Genomic DNA, 10,567 nt, shown 5'->3' with positions numbered 1-10,567 from the left:
AGGAGACGCAGGAGAACACAGGATACCCAACGAATACGACGCGACCAGGAACAAGACAGAACAGAAGGCTTATATACAAGGACAAGACGAGATGTGATTACCAACAGCTGTGACGAGACAAGGGTGGCACCAATTAAACTAAAGAGAAACACTAGGGAACACAGACACAAACAGAGCCAGCAAATGGTACCATCCTTACAGACAGGTGCCAAAACATGACACAGAAGTACTACTGTGGGGGTGCTAAATGATTTGCCCTTTTCCAACTGCTCTGAGATGAAAATTGTTTTATTACCTCTAAACCTAATAGGACAATGAATAATGCTCCCCAGCCCTGAGCAAAATATTGACTTTTTAACTTTTCGTTTATACAGGTCACGAAGTCTCATTCCAGAGAAACCTGTACCTGAGACCTGATTTGGATGGAATTCACTAATGTTTTCTAAAGTAATAATAAATGATTGTCTTTGCCTTGAATGAGCTCATTTGGTAGGTCTGGTTTGATACAAGGGATGAAATTTATTTAATGGTTAACTCTTTGCAAAATTATAGGAGTGATTGGGTTATATTTGGCTATATTTTTGCTAAACCTGGATTGAATAACAGTAGGGGGAAGATTAAAATTACACCATATTATTTTTATATTTCTGAAACTAATACTCAGACTGGGTGTTAGTAAATTATAGCCGGTAATACTTCGAATTTGAAACAGAAAACTGTTTCAAAAAGGGGGAAGGTGAAGGCTGCTCTTAGCAGGAAACAGTTCATACAATGATTAGATCATTACAAAATATACAAAAATAACTTCTTTGGGTTTTATATTTAAATGAACAGCAAAAAGCCAGTAGTAAGTCTGAAGCGTTTAAAGGATCATTTAGGATAATCACATTGACATTTTAAAAGTGGAATAAATCAGAAGCCTACAAAACGACATTGCACTTGTATATATCGGTTTAACAAAAGTATTTTTCTCTTTCTTTGTTGTAATGTGTACAGATTCCAGAAAAGGGGGGACGCCCCTAGCATCAAAACACAGACTCCTGAAGTGGATTTGAGCAAAGGTTAAGGAGAAATGTGGTGGTTCGGTATTTTTAAACGCAACTGACTGGACTGACTGGACTGGACTTAAATAGTTTAATTGGGCTAATAAAAGGTTTCATGAACAAAGTATTTTAACCACATGTTGTATTGCTGAGGAACAGTGGTTATGAATTTTATGAATTTCTTCCTTGCTCCCCTCTTTCGCACAGACAGGTACTTGGAGGGAAGATTAAATTCCTCTTGTTTCCATGGTGTTATATGTCAGTTGTTTAAAAACTTTTAAGGTTATATTGTATTCTGATGTTGTCGGCGCATGCGTTTAATGAAGTTCCTTCCACAGGCTCCAGCAGGAGGGAGGCCGGCGTGGGGGATTGCTTATTGCAGGGTGTTGTTGTATATGGGTGTTGTGTTATTATGTTTAACTTTGCTTATTGTAGGTAGATCCGTTGACTGCAAAGGCTTGGAAGGGTGGAGGACGGTACTAGAGTACACAGGTATCCCTGGAGAAGTCCAGTATGTACCTCATTTCAGTTTCAAGTGTATAGATGAATGTAAGAATAGCATTTTATTTCAGTTTTACAAGTACTGTTTTATTATAACCATTACAGTGTGAGAGTACACACTAGCAGTAGCAATAATGACCATCAGGGTGTCCAATAATTAAGAAACAGGTTGTACTCACTAGGAAGTAACCACAGTCAGTTTTTCCAGGCCCACAAATAGGTCATGGATCCCACAGATAAAATAATCAAAAGGCCATACAGGGTGTTTAACAATTTGCAAGCTTTGGTGTCCAGCTTTTCTCATCAGGAGGGAGAATCTCTGACCGAGGAGAGTGACTACGGACCACTACACCGGACTGGGTCCTGCTAAAAAGAGAGATAGGACCCCACCAGGTGGTGGAGAGAACATCACACGCCATCGGTCTCCAGAAGGAGAGTGACACCTGTTACGACCACAACCAGTGCACCCCTGCAGAGGAGCTGAATCGATCGCTGGACCAGATTGAGGCTGATCTGCTGGAACATCAGGAGTACAGCTCCCCACTACACCTGGAGGAGGTGACAGGACCTTCGTGGGAGCTCACTCTTTGCCCCTTTGTCCTGGTAGAAAAAGGCAGTAGCAAACATTGGAGAAGAAGTCTCCGCTCTGCCTAAGTCAGTCAGTCAGGTGGAACGGGGAAGGAAGGAAGGAAGATTCCCAGCCCTGACCGTGAAGAACAGAAGACGCGTCAAACTGATTTTAGTTTTGTCCCAATGCAGACACACGTCATTTAGAATGCCTAATCAGACTGATAAAGGTTATGAGGACTTTGCATGAAGATATCTCCGCGGGCCTAATCCCGCCGAGCACCAAAAGGACCCTTGTGGACGAACAAGGCCTCCCACCGCAAGCTCAAGAACCGAAGACCTGCTAGATAGTCCTGTTTAAATTGAGTGTTTTGTCTTTTCCTGTTTAAATTGAGTGTTTTGTCTGTTCTTTCAGTCATTCTGAGGAACAACCAGAGAAGGGTCGTGGATTCAATTGGAAACTCTTAACTATTCAAAATTTTACTCCATTCAATTGGGCATTTAATCATTCTAAAATACCACGAGGTATTTTAAAGGTGGTTTAACAGGAGGTCAATTTTGGTATTAGGGTGAAGTTTTACTTATTTTAGTGTGTTGGGTAATTATCTTTTACTAGGAGTGTTGTAGTGTTTTTTGTAATTTTTTATAAAGGTTATTCGTTTGATATTTTTACAGGTTGGAAGGGTTTTAACCATGGGTCGGGTCCAGGACCCCTGGAGGGTTGCAGTAAGTTTGGGTGGGGTGGCAGTGTTACTCACTTCCATCTGGAAACATCCAAAAGGGTGTGATCTCCCATGAATATGGGGAGATCAAAAGAGGGATTGTTGGATTTCATATTTTTATACCTTTTTATATTTCCTATCAAGCATTCAAATGTCATGTCAAACAAAGTGTGTGCGTGTCTTTCTTCAAGGGTTGAACTATATTTATAGAAAATGTTTACTAATTCTAACTATTTTACCTTTACATATAATCTCATATTAGCTAATGATAATTTTACAAGTTCACATTTGATATATTATAATAACAATTAACATTTAATCGTTTTAATCATTGTTTGACACAGGTTCAGTTTAGATGAGAGGACACAGGTTTAATCTTCACAGTAAATTACAAGAGAATTTTACTAGCTGTGGGGGCAAGGTGGCTTCAACTGAACTGAAACACAAGTATAATAAGAGGGATCAATTAAGAACACATAAACATGAGTTAGATAATTAATAGTTATTAATTATTCCTAGAAAGATACAACTTTAACTCAAATCATTTGGTATCAATAAGGTATAATCAAGTTAAACTGAAACTAGAGCTCTAACAGTCTAAACGCAGACAAAGAAACCAAGCTTCCATAAATCTTATCTTTGGAATGCAGTAAGAGGGGGCCTTGAGGGGGGCAGGCTAGACCCGTAACCATAGCAACCGAAGGTCTAAACCAATCAGAAAGCTAGCCTTTTCAAACTTTGATAAAAGCCAAAAATGACACACGCCCAGCGAGCATTTCCGGGAGAGCAAACACCGAGACGGTTCGTTCTTTAATGCTCCAAATATATGCATATATTTTACAAATGTCTCTGAATACCTGTAACTCCTGTTTGTCAAATAAATCATTTGAACTAAGGTGACCGGCTCAGCTGTCTTGAACACGATTGTGGAGAAAAGCCACAACAGATGGTGACCCCGACGTACAGCTGGCGGACACACGGATTGGATCGAGTGGTGCTGGACACCCGCAGAGCGAACTAGGCCTATTCTACAAACAGGTAAGCAGGTTACCTAAGTTGGCCGAAAGGCCCAAAAAACTCCACTATTCGGCCGTAAACCAAATTCATTCTTCATCTGTGGGTGTTTAATACCATCTCCGGAAATAAAGATGGTTGTTAAGCTAATTTACGGTGATCAGTGGTACTTCTGACGAACGGGGTACGCGTATTCAGACACGTTGGGCGTTACACGCTGCGTGCGTGTGCGTGCGTGTCCTTTGCATGGCTTAGTTTAACCTTTAAGTGTATTTCGTAGATAGTTTCACGAGTTGGACTCGTGCCGTTCGCGTCGGACGTGAACAACATTTCCCTTTTTTTTCAGCGGTGGTGGCGTACGAACCGTCCCTCTGACGAGAGAGACGGGAACCGGGTCGGGGACCCCAGCTACATCTGCGTCTGCGTTGTGGGTGTTGACTGCCCACTAAAAAGACGCCATTAATAGTTTAGTTTAAAGGGAAATGTGAAAGTCTTGGACTTAGGTAGTTTTGCCAAATTTCCTGTGGTCAGGGATCACATTAGGGTTAGGACGTTGTAATAACTATTGTTTGTGCCGTGTTTTCTATGTTGTATAAAGGCTTCAAGGCCGGAGGCGTTGAGGAAGACGAAACAATAAGAAAAAGAAAAAAGAGGGGGGAGTGAGTGAGTCTGTGTGTGGAAGGCTTAGTTTTTTTTTTTTTTTTTCTGTGTGTGTGTCTGTGGGTGAGTGGAGCTTCCATATCCTGACCGAAAGAGGGCGCTGCTGTATAAGGCAAGGACAAGTCTGTACTCACTGGGTTTTTTCATAACACAGACTTGTGAATTGTTTTGTCACAACGGGGCCAGCAGTGAATGAGAATAAAAAGATTTGAAAGCCTGAGTGTGTGAACGTTGTCATCAGGTGTGGAACTCATAAATGAGAAACATGTGACTCCTGTTGAAAGTCTACAGCAGGGGTGTCAAACTCACTTACAAAAGGGGGCCAAAATTAAAACCTTTTTCAAATTAAGGGCCAATTTCAGAATCTACATTAACTCAAATCAGATAACGTCTTTTCTTGGTCACAAGTTCCTCAACAAGTGTTTAATTGGTCTCATTTGATGTTCTTTCTTGTGTTTATGACATCATAATCAAAGATTACTAGAAAAAATTAAAGAGAGAGAAATATTTTACGTTTCACATATCATCTTGGGGGCCAGATGAGATGTCAACGAGGGCCACATTTGGCCCCCGGGCCTTGAGTTTGACACATATGGTCTACAGGATCAATACATGAGTTAAGGGCATATTGGTGAACAATCTAAACGATATGGAACAATTTTGAATATGAAATAAGTATAAACGCGCACAAAATATGGGAATTATCAAAAAAAAAAACAGAGGCAATTAGCTAAAGACCAGCAGACCAATAGCTAAAACAAGCAGAAATAATCTTAAAGTACCAGAAGTAAGTGGGTAGAGCTTGGTTTTCCTGAATTAGGCTGTAAAAGTTGGATTAATTTAAAAAGAAAAGTGGAATTAGCTGATATTGGCATGAAACAGCTAAATAGTATCTGAAATGTAAGCAGAAATATGTGAATCTTCCAAACATTAGCTGAAAGGAGCACAGTGTTCAGAAATTAGCAGAAATAAGTCAGTAGAAGTACAAAAACGTTGAAGTAAGCTGAATACAGCTTAAAAGAGGGAGGAGGACATACTTTGTTGTAATACATTCCGCGTGAGAAGGAACGAGGTGATGGATAGACAGACTGTCAGACAGGTAGTTGTGGAAAACACCAAGTTAAGACCAAACGTGGGTGGGGTCATGAATATCAGTAGTCCGATAGGCAAACAAACCACACTGTTTATTAGGGTTCATTCACGGGAACTGTAGAGGAGACAGGAGGTGCTTGGAGGTGGTACATCATCAGGCAGGCTAGGAAGCAGCCTGACAGGTGGTCAGAGGTTGGACCAGGTAAAACAAGGGTGAGCAGAGAGGAGGTCGTTGGCTGAACATTCTTAATGCTCTCATTTTAGGGGTGATCTTGGCAGGAGGAGATCTGAACGCCATTTTCAGTCACTGAACATTGGGAGAGAAATGTAATACATCGTTTAAAATAGAAAGAATGATCAGCAGCTGATTAGACCACAGCTGTCGGAGGCCAGACATAAACAGGGGGATAAGAGAGCGACGTCAAAAAACATTTGTGTGTTCAATCAGTGTCAGAGGTAAAGGAGGAGGCAGTAACCTCTGGAACAGTTGATCTGCAGCAATGGTTTGAAACTCAAGGCCATAGGGCCAGAGGGGGACATCCCGTGTACGAGCGGTAATTAACCGAGAGATGGAGTCAGAGGGAGTCAGCTGGAGGTATTGTTGGAACAGCTCGCTGTGTGGGAAGATGAAGATGGCAGACAGCCACTCACTAAGCGGGCGAGGGACAGAGTTAAGTTGACAAGAAACGTACTGCACAGACATGCAAAGGTAGAGAGCTACTGACAGAGAGCTGCTGACATGATGCAGAGAAGGAAGGTAGATGGTTGAGGTGTCAAAGAGACCAAGTGGAAGAGCAGCAAGGCTCGCAGCATTGGTGCTGGGTTCAAACTGTTTTATCAGGGTGTGGATAGAAAGAGAAATGGAGTAGGGGTGGTCTTGGAAGAAGTGAGGAGTAGGTCTGACAAAGGCCTAAGAGGAGATAAGGAGGATGATTCATTGTGGTGACTTCTGAAAAGGGAAAAGCCGAAGGAAGAAGGAGAAATAAACATCATAAACAGGTCAAATTAAGTTTAAGCATTTCTGGATGACACATTGTAAACAAATTAGCCAAAATTTCTTCTTGGAATTGACAATAAGATCAGTTTATAAATTCAACTAAAAAACTACAGAATGTAAAATAAGCAATAAACAAAATCCGTGACACTTGTAAAATGAAGGAAAAAATTATTCTGGTCAAAGACACTCTTAACTAAACACAAATTGAAATGCTTGGGTTAAATAAATCAGTCTTAACTAAACTCAAATTGAAATGCTTGGGTTAAATTAATCAGTCTAAATGATTTTATCACATATTGAAAATGTTGTCTAGAGTTTAAGAGCTGTTCCCTTCTAAGAGCTACCTGAACTAGGTTATTTATGGGAAAACAACAATTCTAGTGGGTAAATGAAATGACTCTAAACATCTTGAGATTTCACACAGGTCCTAGGAGTGCATAAGGAGAACAGAGTTGAGTACATGGTGAGTTTAAGAAGTTGTGCTTTGTGAACAAAGGTGCATGTAGACGTTTTGTGCAGTGATAATGGTCTCTGTGATGTCTTGAAGTGTAGACATAGTCTTAATTGAATTGAATTAGAATAATTTTGTTTAGGATGCAGTGAACAAGAATAGTTATGAGATGGAAGAATTTGCAGATTTGTTATATAACAAGCAGTGATTACATATTATCATGCTGCCTAAACCTTTACAAAGTCTAAATGGATAATGTGGACCTGAGAGTGGTCCTCACTGTCAGGTGGTGAGTCAAAACACATATTCTAAAAGATTGAAGACATTATTTTGAATGGAATATTTTATGCAGTAGGCGTAAAGAAATGGATTGTGCAGTGTTTAATGAAAGTTTTCACTCTTATGTAATTGAGCGTTTAAAACATCTGTTGTGCAATCCAGGACACCAGAATGACTCTGTTGAAGGTAAACGCTGTGGTCCCAGAATAGAACTTGCTAACAGAGGATTAATGTTGATAACAGATGCTTAAGGTTGAATCAGACTTTTAATAATTGGATTGTTTATTTTTCCTTCTCAGCAGCCTGAGAAGACAGAGCTGTGGATTGGGGAGGTGAGTCTGGCTAGGCCCACAAAACACAGACAGGTAGTCTTCAGATACATACAGCATCCATCTGAGTTGTGATCATGACCCTCTAGTGCTGGGTGCCGGATCGGATACCAGATGTGTTCAGGGGGACGCTGAAGTTGGGTCTGGGAAACTGACCAATGGGACGGTTCAAAGAAACTGTCAGTCGAGCACCACTGACACAACAACAAAGAAATTGTCAGCCAAGCAATATGACTTTTCACTATGGAAACAAAGCAAAGAGCTATCAGTCAAACAACAAACTGAATTAACTGTCCAGAGGGGGTCCTGGATTTTGTGGGAACATCCAGTCAGAGCAGAGGCGTTCCAGCGGGCAAAAGAGGAAGCGCTGCTCCCGGCTTAAGAGGAGAGGATGCCGGGCGGGGGTTATGGTGAGGCTACGAGCTAACGCGAAAGCCGGTAAACTCCACATGCCGTCTCTCTTTCTGTCGAATGTCCGCTCGTTGGACAACAAGATGGATTTTCTTCGTCTGAGAGCGGGCGCCTCAGAAGAGATGAAGAAGTGTATGGTGCTTTGCCTCACGGAAACGTGGATTACAAGCGAAACGCCGGACACAGTCTTCCAGCTGGATGACGGCTAACGGGGAAATCACAGGGAGGCGGAGTGTGCATTTACGTGAGTAAAAGTTGGTGCACAAACTGTACTGTTGTAAATAGCTCATGCTCGAAGGCTTTGGAGCAAATAACAGTGAAATGTCGACCACATTATCAACCCCGAGAGTTCACGGTGACTTTCTTCTCTGTCGTCTACATTCCTCCGGACGCTAATGCTAATGAATCACTGCAGGAGCTTCATGATATCATCAGCTCGCTGCAGAACAAACATCCCGAGGCTCTTTACATTGTAGCCGAAGACTTTAACCACGTGAATCTAAAGGACTGTCTCCCAAGCTTTAATCAACATGTGGCGATTCCGACACGTGCAGACCGCACGCTGGACCGTGTTTACACGAACGTAAAAGATGCATACAAAGCCGAACCCCGCCCCCACCTAGGACTGTCAGACCACATCTCAATCTTCCTGGCTCCTGCTTACATGCCCCCGCTGAGACGCTCCAGACGGGTACAAAAGGAAGTTAAATGCTGGATCCAGGACAGTGGCCCCATACTGAGAGAGTGTTTTGATCGAACAGACTGGCAGGTTTTCAGAGAAGCTACTGAAAATTGAGGTTCGCTTGATCTTGACCAATACACATCCTCAGTTCTGGGTTACATTAGTACATGTACTGACACCGTCTCCACTATCAGAAATGTTAAAAGCTACCCAAACAGAAAACCTTGGCTGAATGCAGAGGTGCGTACCCTGCTGGAAGCCAGGAACACTGCCTTCAGGTCTGGAAACTCAGAGGAGCTGAGTAGGACAAGAAAAGAGCTGGTTGCTGGTATTAAGAGGGCCAAGGGCACATATGCAAAGAGGATCGAGGGTCAATTCATCTCACAAGACCCTCGGAGCATGTGGAGGGGCATTAAGTGCATAACAGATTATAAAGGAAGGAGTGAACAATGCCCAAAGACCCATCTCTGCCTGATGCCCTCAACAAGTTCTATGCACACTTTGAAGACCCGAACAGACCACCCAGCACCAGACTCACCTCACCACCGTATGAAGAGCATCTCAGCGTGACCTCAGCAGAAGTAAGGAGTACCTTCAGGAGGATTAATCCGCACAAGGCAACTGGCCCAGACAACATCCCCGGAAAAGTGTTGAAGGAATGTGCTGATCAGCTCTGTGAGGTACTGGCAGACATCTTTAACACCTCACTTACCCTGGAGACAGTTCCCACCTGCATGAAGACTGCCACCATCATCCCAGTCCCAAAAAGCTCTACAGTGACTGGTCTGAATGACTATCGGCCAGTGGCCCTCACCCCGATAGTCGCTAAATGCTTTGAAAAACTGGTCATGACTCGCATCAAAACAACCATCAACATCAACGAGGACCCTCATCAGTATGCATACCGTGAGAACCGATCAACAGAGGATGCCATCTACTCTGTGGTCCACACTGCGCTCAACCACCTGGAGCAAAAAAACTCTTACATCAGTATGCTCTTTGTGGACTTCACATCCGCCTTCAACACCATGATCCCCCAAACCCTGATGGACAAACTATCCACACTAGGACTAAGCCCCTCCATTTGCAACTGGGTACTAGACTTTTTAACAAACAGACCACAGTTAGTGAAGATCCACAACCTCTCCTCCTCCACCATAACCCTCAGCACTGGCTCTCCTCAGGGATGTGTGTTGAGCCCCCTCCTGTTTACTCTGCTCACGTATGATTGTGCAGCTACCCATCCAGGCTGTCACATTGTAAAGTTTGCAGATGATACAGCGGTGGTGGGATGCATCATAAACAATGATGAGTCCAGCTACAGGCAAGAGGTGGAACACCTGGAGAGCTGGTGCAAAGAGAATGACCTTCACATCAATGTGAAGAAGACAAAGGAGATGATTGTGGACTTCAGAAGGAACAAAAACATCTAGACCCCCCTGAACATAAGAGGATCTGCGGTGCAAGTGGTCTCCAGCTACAAGTACTTGGGTGTACACATGAATGACAACCTCAGCTGGAGCAACAACACCACCAGCCTGATCAAGAAATCTCATCAGAGACTCTACTTCCTCAGATGGCTGAGGCGAGCTGGTCTGGGAAGCTCAGTCCTCACCTCCCTCTACAGTTGTGCAGTGGAGAGCATCCTGTGCTCGAGCATCAATGTGTGGCATGGAGGCTGCACAGCTGCAGAAAGAAAAGCTTTGCAGAGAGTGGTGTAGGCTGCACAGAAGTCTGTCGGAATCAGCCTCCCCACCATCACAGACATCTACACCTCCAGATGCAGGAAGAGGGCCACCTGCATCATGAAGGACCCCAC

The sequence above is a fragment of the Nematolebias whitei genome, chromosome 21, assembly GCF_014905685.2.
Source record: "Nematolebias whitei isolate Nwh7 chromosome 21, NemWhi1, whole genome shotgun sequence".
Taxonomy (NCBI): Eukaryota; Metazoa; Chordata; class Actinopteri; order Cyprinodontiformes; family Rivulidae; genus Nematolebias; species Nematolebias whitei.
This window is presented reverse-complemented; position numbering follows the sequence as displayed.